Source organism: Falco cherrug, chromosome 3 (genome assembly GCF_023634085.1).
Source record: "Falco cherrug isolate bFalChe1 chromosome 3, bFalChe1.pri, whole genome shotgun sequence".
Taxonomy (NCBI): domain Eukaryota; kingdom Metazoa; phylum Chordata; class Aves; order Falconiformes; family Falconidae; genus Falco; species Falco cherrug.
The window spans coordinates 2,785,433-2,799,620 of NC_073699.1; positions in this window are offsets into that span (position 1 = coordinate 2,785,433).

The window sequence follows — 14,188 nt, forward strand, 5'->3', positions numbered from 1 at the left end:
TTGCTTTTACTCTAAAAGAGCTGACACTTGCTAAATAACTTGGCCTTGGTGTGACACAGTGAACAGGATAGATTTCTCCAGCAGCAGCACTAGAAAGGGAAGATCCTATAATCTTTCCACTTCCTCCCTGCATTTGCAAAGCCAAGAGAGAAGTCAGAGCAAGTAACCTACTGCCCTTAGTGCAGCAGCAACTGCCTCATTAGCCCAAGCATGCTCCATCCCTCTTCTTTAAGTGCAAAGCTGCACTTGCATCCTCCTCTCAGTTTCTTACCTCCTATTCACATGTATTATTGATATCACCTATCAATAATGCTTTTTGCTGCTTCAAGAGTTTGGCCTGTCTGCCAGATCCTGACTTTGAAGTGCCCTTTCCTTCACCTCGTTACATTTTTAATGATATATACTTTGTTTCTTTCTTTTCCCTCCTATGCCTGTCCCCTTCCTCACACACGGAGGGACAGAAAGAAGTTGGTTGAGAAAGTGGCAAAGATACCAATCTCAAAGCTTTAAGCAGTTGCTCCCACGCTGCCCCTCAGCCTACTATCCGGCTTAGCAGCATCTAATCTCCTGGAAGGGCAGGAAATGCACTTGTTTGATGCCCTGCTGTAGCATGGATGCTTTCTCAGAACCACCACACAAGAGAAGAATACCTACTTGTTTCCTATAGTTTTGCTGCAAATAGCTGTATTTGATCTTTGAAAAGATAGTCCTTTTTGTCAGTTTTCCCAGCTTTATAATTTTCAATCTTCAGCTCATTTTACCTTCTATGTGTTTTCCAAATCAGATCATATCTTTTTCTTTTATAATGGAACAGGTAACATCCTGTTACTCTGAAGACACAGCATCATTAGTATAGTTGTACCTGAGAGCATGATTACAGCATCTACCCAGAGATCGCCTGAGTGCCAAACAGAAGCAGGATTAGTAAATTATTCTAATATTTGAACTGACAATTTTGTATAATTGAGGAACCTGAACACAAAGGATTTGTCAATGATAGCTGAATAATTTAAGCATACATATTTTGAGGCCATGAAGGAAGTTTCTTTCCCCTTTACCTTTTTAACAACTCTGTCCTGACTCCAGTCTAATACAGGATTCTGTCTCTTGCTGCTATATCCACCATCCGCTTGCTCTGTGAGTCTGTTTGGGTCAAAAGCCATATGTGTTATGTTTCCAGAAACCAAATCAATTATGTCATTTCCCATTATTACAGTTATTTAATTGGATAAGAATAGCAAGAGAAGAAAAGCAACAGCCAAACAAGATCCAACTTTAATGCTGAGTGGAGTGACCCTGATATACTGCTTCTGCCCATTGCTGCCTGTTCAGGGACTTAGTGTAACTGCCAAACCTTTCAAGCTATTCAGTCACATGCAGCCATTGCTCCTCCAAGCTCTACCACCTTTGTGACTCCATCCAGAAATATGAATTTCAGAGTATTTGATGGCTGTTGTAATGCAAAAAGATGGCTTTGCATGTTGTCTACATCCTGGTCTACCACCAGAAGAATTTCTGGGACTTAGGCAGGCAGGGCAAGGTGTATGTTTTGCTGCAGCAGCTCTGTGGCAGAGCTGCCCCTTTCTTTACCTCTAAACAAAGGGACGGGTAATTTACTGGGTGGTCTTAGGTATCACAATTCCATGGTTTCAGGACACCAAGTAATCCTGCTCTCTTACTTGCATAAGAAAGACATGGCATGAATGTGACTTGATTTGCTGCCTCTGGGTGTATTATAGAATTTATAGATATGGGAACACAAATACAAGGATTTTTGTCTTATCAGATTGATGTCCTCTATGCTCATACCTTCGGAAGAGCTGTGATAATTGAGATAATCCCAATCCCTTAAAGCAGCTTCTAAAGCTGTGATTATTTTGGCAGCACAGCTCAAGTTTTATCACTCACAGAATGCAGAGGAGGAAAAGGAGGACAAAACATTTCTTCTTTTTGTTCAGCTTTAACCCAAATAAGCCCAGACCACTGCAAACAAGAAACATCTCCCCCTGTGCAGCCCTCCTCTGATGACTGTCCAGACATCCAGACTTCCTAGAAAGTACCTCTAGGGTTGTTTTATCACTTTTATATGCTCTGAATATGCTCACAAACAAAAGGACTTCTAAAATGCATAGTCCTGTTCTCTGCAGAAGCAACAGCCTGTAGCTATGAAGGCATAAATCCAGAGCATCAGCAGAACATGGGAACTTGAAAACCAAATCCAGGAGTTTGGTAAGTCTTCAGAACAAGGAATTTGTCCCCTAACCTTCTCTTAGATAAATCATAACTGAGGTTCTCTTTCCTGTACTGAATCACCTTACTAACTCAGATGTACATGAGATCTAAGACTTGCTACTTTCTTTAAATTTCCTATTTGCTATTTTAAAATCTCTCCTGTCTCCATTTGCTGCTCTTTAGATGTATTCTCTGCTCTGGCAATGGGTGGGAAGTCTGAGGGTCTAACTCAAGGTGGCAAATTTACGCAGTCAGGTCTTCCTGACTCCAGCCTCAAACTCTACTCCTGTCATTATTAAAATAAATGTTTATATCACCTTCAATTCTGCCTGCTATATGAGTACCATTGAAGCATATAGTACATTACTTAAGTATCAATGCGGTACACAAATGAAGTTAAAGATAAAGTGAGGAATTTATGCACTATAATATCCAGACATGTTAGAGGAATTATAGTCCTAATGTCCATGTCAGTGCACAGTCAGTTCAATATCTAAAATCAGGATTCACAAAAATCAATGATCAAGGCAAGGATGTGTCTTAAATTACACCCTTCTTCTTGTAGGTGCTGAACTGTGGAGTATAGAAATCCTTGAAAAACTGCAAGTCAAACAGCAGGCTGTCCTGCAGTTTGCCCCTTGGAAGGATTCTACTTATATGAAATCCTTATCCCTGCCATGGTGAAGAGTGAAATCTTCTTGTAGCTGGAGCACACCGCTGAAAGGTGCACCCCAGAGCTTGCCTCACTAGCTACTTTTCAGGGCTTCTTGATACAAAGGTATTATACACAGAAGCTATTTCCAGGCACATGAGGGACAAAGGTGATTGGGAATGCAGAGTCTGGATAAATCATGGGTAATATATCAGGGTAAATCATGCTTGACCAGTCTGATTGCTTTTCACAGTGAAATGGCAGTCTCTGTGGACGTGGGAAGAGTGGGGGTTAAATAACTTCCGTTGACTTTATGAAAGCTTTTAACACAATTTCTTTAGTATCCTTGCAGCCATAATGAGGATATATGCACTGGATAGGTACACTACATGGTGAGCATTAGACTAACTGGATTGTCAGGCTCAAAGGTAGTGGTCAACAGCACAAAGTTTACCCATAAATAATTATGAGTGGTGATCCTTGGTGATTGATGCTGGGGTTGCTTAAGCTGGGCAGTATGAGCACGCCCTTGACAAGTTTGCAGGTGACACTAAATTGGGGGATTATTTGATACATCGTACTAGCTCCCTCTGTGTCAGGTTTGTCTTGGCAAGATCTAGTTCTCATTATTGAGACCAAAATGGAGTAAGAGATAAGCTAAGAGGCTTTCTGGGCTGCGTGCACACCTGTGTCCAGCTTTTCATCCAGCAGTACCCTCAAGTCCTTCCTGGCTGGGCTGCTCTGGATCCCTTCATCTCTCAGCCTGCATTGATACTGGGGGTTACCCCAACCCAGGTCCAGAATCTTACACTTGGCCTTGTTGAACCTCAAGAGCTTCATTTTGGCCCACTTCTCAAACTTGTCCAGGTCCCTGTGGATGACATCCCACCCCTCAGGTGCACCAACAGCATCACTCAGCTTGGTGTCATCTGCAAACTTGCTGAGGGTGCACGCAATTTCACTATGTCATTGATGAAGATATTAAACAGTACCAGTCCCAGTACAGACCCTGGAGGGACACCACTCTCACTAGTCTCAATCTGGACATTGAGTTGTTGACCACTACCCTCTGGATGTGACCATCCAACCAATTCCTCATCCACCCAACAGTCCAACCATCAAATCCATATCTCTCCAATTTAGAGACAAGGATGTTGTGGGAAACCATGTTGAAGGCCTTACAGAAGTCCAGATGGATGGTATGCATAGCTCTTCCCTTGTCCACTGATGTAGTCACTCCATCACAGAAGGCCACGAGGTTGGTCAAGTGGAACTTGCCTTGCTGAAACCATGCTGGCTGTCTCAACTCACTTTCCTGTCCTCCACGTTCCTCAGCATAGCTTCTAGGAGGATCTGTTCCATGTTCAGTACTTAAAGGCAGCTTATAAGAAAGATGGGAACAAACTTTTTAATAGGCCCTGTTACGATAGGACAACGGACAATGGTTTTAAACTAAAAAAAAGATTTAGGCTAGATAGAAAGAACAAATTTTTTATGATAAAGGTGTTGAAACAGTGGACCAGATTGCTCAGAGAGATGGTAGATGCCCCATCCCTGGAAACATTCAAGGTCAGGTTGGATGGGGCTCTGAGCAACCTGATGTAGTTGAGGATGTCTATGCTTATTGGAGGGGGGTTGGATTAGATGACCTTTAAACGTCCCTTCCAACCGAAACTATTCTACGATTGTGTGATTCCATGAGAGACTTCTAATAAAATTATGAAGACTCAGCAGGTCACACAACGTGGTTCCTCTGGAATAGAGACTGCAGGGAGTTCTTGCTGTTCTTACAGAAACATGAAAGAAGGTACACGAGGGCCAGAAATATTGCTTCTTTGGGGTAGATACTCATATTTGTTTTGTCTCCTCTCTGCCATTAACTTAAAGCACTAATTGGTGGAGTGAGAAAAGGTATTGGTACCTAAACCTGAGGAGCAGAAAAAGGAGTTTATGGCAAGCACGTCATCTTCAGTGACGACAGCTGCACTCACCTTCCAGCTGCTGTTAGCAGCCTCTCTCCCATTACCTTGCTCTTCTGCCATGTGCTGGTTTCAGGCAACCACCTGTAGCTCTGCACATACATATGCCAGAAAGTGTCAGGTGGAAGAAACCACATTTTATGAGGACTCTGGTTTCAGGATTACTGAGAGTATTCCTAATGCTTCTTAGGGAACATAAGATGAGAAAAAGCGTAGTTTCTGGATCCCAAACAGGCATCGCATTAGTTAGGCGCCAGCTCACTCAGCTCTTGCAAGACTTACATTTCACGGGAGACTTCAGGCTTTTGAGAAAGTTTCAGAAATAAAAAATCCTCTGGAGTTTTAGGCCAGGATAGCAAAATCCTTCTCTTTTAGACCTGAAGCACCTTTTTCATTCTCTTCCTAACATAGTACTACTGTATTTATTTATCCAGAGAGCTTTGTTTCTCTTTATTACGCTGTAGTGAATATAAACAGTATGTAATTGGCTGGTGAGATACGATATGATATTCTGCACTGAGTCACTTTGGCTTGAGATAACCAGCAAGCAAATAACAGAAACCAGAATCCCTGTCGTACTGTAAGACTGCATCTCTGTGGGCATTTATAAGAGAAGTCTTAATTGGTATTTTTACCTCTTTATCCTATTGGCTTTTTTTCATATGACCTTTTTCTTCCACTGCCTCTATGTAATGGTTGGGTTCTTTTGTTGGGTTCCCCCCCCAGCCCCCACCCTCCCACCTCACCATATCTTATCGTTCCACCACTCAGCTTGTCACATGAATTATTAATACTGTTTTTATGCTAAATGTCCCTGCCTTGCACATAATTTGACCTTACTGAGCAAGTAACTGTGCTAACCCCTCAGGACATATTACTCACACTGTTTTTGTGAAACACATTTCTTCCTTGTGTTTGACTTAGCCAAAATTCAAAACACTTTGAACACAGTCACATGACTTTTTTTTTTTTTTTTTTTATTAGCTCTTTTACATTAGGGAATAAGAAAGAAAAAATGAAACACTAACCTTTCTGGAAGCTAATTACATTTTTGGTTGCCAGTGATTGTCCCTGGTTTTTTATATTGTCATCTATCCTTGAACACACTGAGAGAGTGAAAAAATTAAAACTTGCCTCCTACGACATTTAAAAAATGACTTCATCATCAGGAAATATTCAGTGCAGCCTTTAGATGTGGTTTAGGAAGGAGCTGTAGCTTGTATTCACTTCAGGATAATTGGAAAGTGTCTCAGTTTATCATATTGGCTCTCTATTCAGCAAAATATGTTCTCATACCTCTCCCAACCTAGTAAAATTTTAGTCCTGCATTGTGCTCAGCAGGAACAATTTTAAACACCTGCTGTCTCAATCATAATGCCCACCATCTTTCCCTTAGGGAGTTTAGTTTCATTTCCATGGAAAACTTAAAAGGTAATTCCAAAGTCTTTACCGAAAAAATGTATGTCTACCAATGATTTTGTTCACTTCCAGCAAGAATAACAAATTTCAGACATTTTGAAAGGCCAATGTTTGCTACCAATAATCCCTTATAGAATAAGTAGTTAACAAGCATCACAAAAATATTCGTCGAGTTAATATTTAGCAGGATGGTTATTCTGATGACCATTGAAATATCTTTTTGCTTTCTGAACCCCGATATACTCTTGCTTCAACAGTATTCTATGGCAAGGAGTTTCACAGTGCAATTAGGAGTGCATTTCCTTTTTTGAGTAGTATTCTTCCCTCTAATTTCAACTCTTCTGTCTGTTCCCAAACTATTTGTTGTGCCTCCCTTGATTCCTTGCCAAAAAAAGAGTAATTCCAGTCTTTTACAGTTTTCATTACTTGAGATATTCCTTCCTCACTGCACTTATTTCCATTGATACCTGGATACCCACAGAACTGTTTTATGAAACAGTGAGCAGTGCTGCAGATAGGACGAGTCCATCATTCCAGGTGAGTTTACAGCCACTAGCTTGTAGTTCTTTGTCTTTCAACCATTTTTGATTGAAGAGTGTGCACATAGCTCACTTTCAATAAAATCCATTCACTGTTGTTTCAGAAGAGAAATAGCAGACAGACTACATCTCAATCCCTTCTGTCTGAATGTAAGTTTGGAGGTACTTCTCCTTGAAATCTGCCTTGTCATGGTTAGAGGAACTCTGTCAATATGAGTTGCCATCAGAATTATTACTTTTTTCTTGAGGAACTCTGCTTAACAGAATGTGATTTCTTATTGTCTGATCTCATTCCGTCCCTCTGAAATATGTCCTACACCCCTTGCAACCCAGGTAATATACACCTGTGTATGCTTTTTTGGATGTTGCATGAGCACTTAAAGAAGGGAATCATTGTACCCTCGATATGGCTCACCTTTTGCCTATGTTATAATATGCTTTATTTATACATAAGAAAGTAGTTGTATTCTCACAGTCATACCCTTTGGTGAAAAACCTAGTCTTAACTGTGAAAATACAAACAGCAATAATATTTATACTAACTAGATTACCCAAATTGTAAATATTGGGTAATTATCATTAGGACTAATTTTAAAAATTCAGTCTCATTTATAATTAGTCAGAATGTCATTTGTGTGCTACTATTTTGAAGAAATTAACTTTCCCTTTTTTCTTATTATCCGTTTGAAAAATCTGCTAGTTAGCATTTAATTGAACCCTTACCAATTTTCAGGTTTTCATTGGTAATCAAAGATTGTTTAGACTCTGTTATCTGGCTCTGACACTTGCTTTACATTGCTTTCACATGAGTGCTGCATACTGCAGTCTTATCAGAATACATTCATGGCAAGAAATATAATAGACTTTTTCTTAATAGACACCTTCAGTGTGTAAACGACTTCTGAATGCCTTGAAACTTTGCAAATTAAATCTTCCATTTCTGCCTTTGCACAAGCAAAATCAGAAGGAAATAGATAGTACAAGACAAATGATTACCATCACAACTTTTACAGTAGATGCTTAAAAGAAATGAAGACAATTCATTTAAATGTCAGTGTCAGCTTATTGTCAGGTTACATTCTTAAGAATTTTATTTTATTTTTTTTCCCTTCATATGCCAATCTTGAAATAAAATTCATGTAAAATATTAAATTATGTACCCAAATCTTTTTTACAAGATAAGCCTCTGGTGAGGAGTGCATTGGCACTGCTTCACCAAATAAACATGTATTTGAGAGCTTTTCCTTCCTCTGATATTGGCATTTGATGCATACAGGTGGGCACTCTAAGTTCTTCCAGGTTGAAAAATGTTTGGGCGTAAGTATTTGCATGGCTGGATCGTCAGTATGTGTTGGAGATGGGCCATATGTTTTAAATTTCCTTCTGTCTTTATTTCTCTAAAAAGAAGGAGAAAATACCAGGACACAAACCAGTTGGCCTGAAAATCAGTAGTGCCTTTTTAGTCATCTCAATGTCTGTTAATGTTCATAAGGAAAAATATGTCCCTTTCAACATACTGCAGTGAAATGGGCAAGTCCATACCATGCACTATTCATTGACACTGGTAGAGCTGCACCCACTGACATGAGGGGTAGGTTTTAGATGTTAGGACTAGATGTTACTATTATTGATAGGAGGAGGAGGAGGAGGAGTAGGAGGAGTATTACTGCTGTTATTGTATTACATTTATATCAAATATCACTGATATGTGACTGCCAGTTCCCCATGGATGTAGAGCTCCTGTATTAATGCAGGAGACAGAAAAGGTCTAGTTTATAATGTTCCTCTTTGCTCTGTTTACCTTAATTGCAAGATTTTTTTGGCTTGCCTGTTTCCAAATTACTAAATTCCTGTTGTTCCTATACATTCATGTCACAATTAATAAACTTTGGCATTACCATTCCTACATTATTTAATAGAGTTTTTACAGTAAATTAATATACTTTTGTGCTACTAAGATTATTCAATTTAGAGTCCAGATTCTGCTGTGAACTTTAATGAGCTTAGTAGGCATGATCCTGCAGGGGAAGTTGGCAAGGCACTGTGTGGAGCCCTCTGTTTGTTTGACTCTGGCAAGTCACTTCTCCATCTCTCACCCAACATCTGCCCATCTTGCGTAGTCAGCTAGCAAATTCTTTGCCTGTCATGGCCAGTGCCAACAGTGCAGTGTTGTAGCCGGCAATTATTGGAAGGCTGAATTGAGGCTTAGAATTGTGCTAAGACTTTGCTTTAAAAACAGGCAGTTTAGCAATGATAAAGGAGTATGTGGGGGAAGGAGGCAATGCTATATGTTGTTGATCTTATCAGAGTGCCTCCCCCCAGTCTGAGTGGATCAGTGGTCAATATTACAGGATGTTTAAAGATAAGTTTCTCTTTCAGGGGGCGGCCCTGAAAGCATGCATGAACCCAGCAGGTCCTTTCACATGCTTTTGGTTCACATTGCTACCTTAAACTTGGGTAGAATATCCTCTCAAAATTAGACAAACATATCCAGTCAGTCTCTGTGAACCATCTTTGTTTCACCGTGTTTGCTCCACTGAAGTTGTTCATCATTGCTGGTGCTATTGGTTTTGTCTTGAAATGATAGTTTCAGTGTATGCATCTGTATTCCAGACAGAAAGGGAGACTAAGAAATAGGCAGAAGATTTTACTCTGTGTACATAAATGTTCTAAACACCTCAGTACAGTGCCTACGTTGCTGAACAATGTATTATTTAAGCTGTGATTTGATAGCAATCATTGTCTGTTACCCAAATCCAATATAAACTCATTTTCTGTTCTTTCTTCCCTTTCCCCCCTTCTCTTTCTAGCACCCCTGGCATAGAAGACATATTAGAAGTGAAATATTAACAGGAATCTTGTGCCAGAAAAGCTCAACTCAAGAGAGTGTGCTGGGTAATCCAATTTTAATTTCCCTAGTTGCTAATGTGTCATATGATACTAGGTCAATCAGCAGCATTCAACCCAGTAGTCTGCTTTGCATTAACAAGGAAATTTAAACTGCCCCTTTAATCTTAAAAGAAGAAATAATTTGCCTGATTTAACTGACAAGTGGCAAGTTTATCAATATGCAGTGGACAAAGATGACTGTGATTTGTAGATCCCCAATGAAACGTGCTTTTCCTACAAGCTTTAGGGAAGTTGTTGATGTGGTAAAAAGCTCCAGTTTTTGATTTCATTACAGTCTCTAGTTAAGTCTTATTCTAGGTATGCCCGAGTTTATTGTGGCTTTATCATCCAGAGAGGATGTTTCCATATCACAATGCACTTAGACCATCCAGTAATAAATTAACTCCTTGCAGTACTGATGTAGGACTGAAGTTTAAATTTTTGTGAAAAATTCTGTTACGCTAAACTGCAATTGGTTAAACTAAACCTGGAGACCACTTTGGCTCTACAAAAATAACCATGAAGTTCTGTACCTCCTAAACACTTTCCATTCAGGTTATGAAACTGAAAAGGACATACATCAAATATATATATATATAAAATAAAATTTTAAAAAGTTACTGATTCCCAGTTAATACAATTTAAACAGAGCACCAGCTTTGGTGATGGTGTTTGTCACTGGAGACTGGATAGGCAAGCTACCATGGAGGTCTGCCATCATGTTCTTGAAAACCCCATTCTTTCTCTCCTGTTTTCCCAACTGAAGCACTTGCATCTTTCCTTCCATTTGGCGGTAGGCTAATTCTGTTCTACAAAATAGAGTGGTATACTATAAAGTGTCCTAAAAGTGACTGGGACCTTCAGGAATAATCAGAACAATGATATAGGAAAGAATGTCAGTGGAATATTGCTTACACTTACTATAGTGTTGCACAGATGTTACCCAGACGGCAATCTGCTTATCCTTTTACTATCTGCTTGGAAGAATGGTGTACCAAACCCCAAAATGGGTTTGGCTGGGATGAAGTTACAGAGTTAAATTCCTTCATAGCAGCCTGTACGGAGCAGCATGTTGGGAGTGAACAAAAGGCTGGGAGCGAATGCATCCAGGAGAACTGACTCAAACTGATCAAATAGTTATTCCATACCATATGACATCATACACAGCAATAAAACTCAGGGAAAGGCGGAGGAAGCCAGAATTTCAGAGTTATGGCATTTGTCTTTCCAAGCAGCTGTTATGGATACGGAGGCCCTTCTTTCAGGAAATGGCTGGACATCTGCCTGCTGACGGGAAGTAGTGAATTAATTCCTATTTTTGCTTTGCTTGCACACACAGCTTTCATTTTTCTTATTAAATTGTCATTATATTGATCCATAAGTCCTTTTGCCTTCCTTCAATTTCCACCCCCCAGCCCCCTCAGAGAGGGGAGTGAGGGACAGTCAGTGTCAGTATGTGGCTGCTGGCTGGGGTCATCCCCCCCGAAATGGTTTTATAGAATAGAAAAGAAAGTTATGGCTGTTATTGTTCTAGAGGGAGAATACATGAGGCAAGAGCAGAGAACCTTGCATGTTTTTTTTACCTTACACACCTTGCATCATGCTATCAATATTAACCTTGTTTCCAAACATCGTGGGTAGAGTTGGGACCCAATTTAAGACAACCACATTTAGACGTCTACTTCTTGAAGTCCACTGGGTTCTTACTGTAACTGATGGTGATCTGTGGGATCTGTTTAACCACCTAAACATGGGCATCCATTCCCATCTCAGATACACTGGGGTATCTTAAGTCATCTCTAACTGCTGGTCCAGAAGAGTTTGGATATCTCATAGGTCCTATATTGCATCTGCTAGCCCTATATGCCAATGCTATACCTAAGAGTGCCTGAGTATTGTCACTACACAATATAAGCAGAGGGGGAGATCATATTAGCTCACCCTAGGTTGGCTGACCAGCTGAATTGCTCTCTAGGCTCCACTGACTGTGCTGACCAGATGAGCCATGCAAGTGGATGCCTATAGGTAAGCATCTGATGGCACCCAAGACACTCAAAGGTATCCCAGACAATCCAAGAACTGAACGACATAGCACTTCTAGGAGTCACATGACCCTTAGGAGTGCAGCCAGAGGAAAAGCAGGGTGCACTAGGTGTCTTGTGCCATTGAAGAAGACATTCAAGCAACAGAACTGAGACTCTTAGATCCTGACAGATTTTGATAGAAACTTAGACACCAAAAGCAGAGGTAAACCTTTGTTTGTAGACACTTATAAATAGGAGTCTTAAACTGTGTCTCACCTGGTAAGGGCAGAATAAAAGTGCCCAGGATAGATAGGTGGCCAGTGCCATTTCCTGTACAATTCTGCTCAATTTCCAGCTGCTGCTCCAGAACCCCGCAGAACTGAAAAGGACATACATCAAATATATATGTATATATATAAAATAAAAAAAAGTTACTGATTCCCAGTTAATACAATTTAAACAGAGCACCAGCTTTGGTGATGGTGTTTTTCACTGGAGACTGGATAGGCAAGCTACCATGGAGGTCTGCCATCATGTTCTTGAAAACCCCATTCCTTCTCTCCTGTGTAATTAGCTGCCAGCCCCATAAAGGTGTCTCAGCTACCTGTGGGCGTTATAAATAACACTTGACACCTCTGTATAGGCAACTGACTCAAGCCTCGAGATTCATTCAAACAGTCTATCAAACAAAATAGGAGATTCCAACATTCTGATATCTTATGAAATGCTAAGCTTGGAATCTACATAATTTGAAATAATAGACCTAAAATGTCATTTGCCTATACTTACTGTGATTACCTAAAAGGAAGTCATCACTTAATCATCAATAACTGACTGAAAGGAAATACCTGTTGTCCAAAACCTGAGAGCTATAGGTAATGCTAAAAGAGCCTTGAAATAATTTAATGGGAACAAATGTCTTTCTTAAAAAAACAACAAAACAACAAAAAACTTAACCCCAAACCCCCCAGTCTTACTGTGAACCTCATAAAAAACCCAAGAAACAAACAGATCAAATGAAGGGGATAAACTATGTGTGCGATGAAGGAATGTTAGTTTGATGTTATAAGAAAACAGACTGGCAACTCCCTGGCTGAGTCTCTGAACTCTTCAACTAGGAAGACTTCAGAGTTCAGGTTCAGTTTTCAAGAACTTGCCTAACTTTATTAGAACAGGTAACGTTGGCGGCATTAGCTGATCTCCACTGATACTCTTTTTTAACAAAGCTTTCTCTGTGGAAATTTTCACTATGACCTTGCCAGGGCTTTATTTGGTGCAAATGGATATTAAGTTCTTTTTTCAGAGTAGGGCACACTGATCAGCTGCACCTCTCCAGGTGCATTTCCTCCTTGCACTATCAAAACATTGGTTACATCTTCACATTTGCATTTACATGACGCATACATGCTGTCCTTTTTTATGCATTCTGTTCACTGTGTAAACATAACCATTATACCTTTCCTAAGTGCATAGTCATCACGTTTTTTCCCTGGACCATTTGTAATGGTTTCTGGAGTTGATGACCCTTGGATGTTCGTTACATCCTCTCAGCTAACACATGGAAATGGTCATGTGAACTCTCCAGATTCATTTAAGGGCAAACTGAGACTGACTTATGGAAATCAACTTCAATTGTTCCACTTTAAGCTGCCTCTGCAAAGGGGAGGATGGATCTCTTTTACTTTGCTCCAAAGAAAAATAGGAACCAAACATATTCAGCTGCTATGTCTTGGCAGGCACGGTTATGAAGAGGTGAGCAGTGCTAGCAAGATGCTACAGTCGCTGTAGGAGTCTGTCAGTATTTCACTCCATCTTAAGACTCTTTGTTAACAATTTGTATATTTCCTGAAATAACTTCATTTTTTTAAACTAATAGTACATGATAACTGAAAAAGCTAAAAGTTACAGACTCTGGCAATCTATAATATCACAAAATCTTAATAAAAAGTGAAGGTGCAGATCTTCAGAGGGTAAGCTGGTAAATTTCATCAACATCCATGGAGTTACACTAATTTATATCAGTTGATGATATGCCTGATGGAGTCTATAATCTTTCACCAGTGGTAGACGAAAATGGTGCTAAATGTAACTGAAAATACAGATCAGTTAACTTATATTTAAAGATATTTTCTATTTAAAGATAATTTCAAAAGACTGTTGTAATTGCAGCTGTAATTATTGCCTTGTATTCTCCTTTGCAAATCCATCTGCTGTTTCTTCATACGTTTTAACCCCACTGGAAATCTTGCTGGGCAGGGCTCATATTTCTGCCTGCGAGTATATTTCTAGCTATATTTCAAGACAAAGTAAAATAATGTAGTGATCCATCATTGGAACTCCTAGCTAGTATTAATACCACTATTATAGATGGTTCCTAATTAAGAGGGAAGATTAATCTTTTAAATAAACCACAGAAACCAAAAAGAAGAGCACATAAAGAAAAAAAAAAGTCTA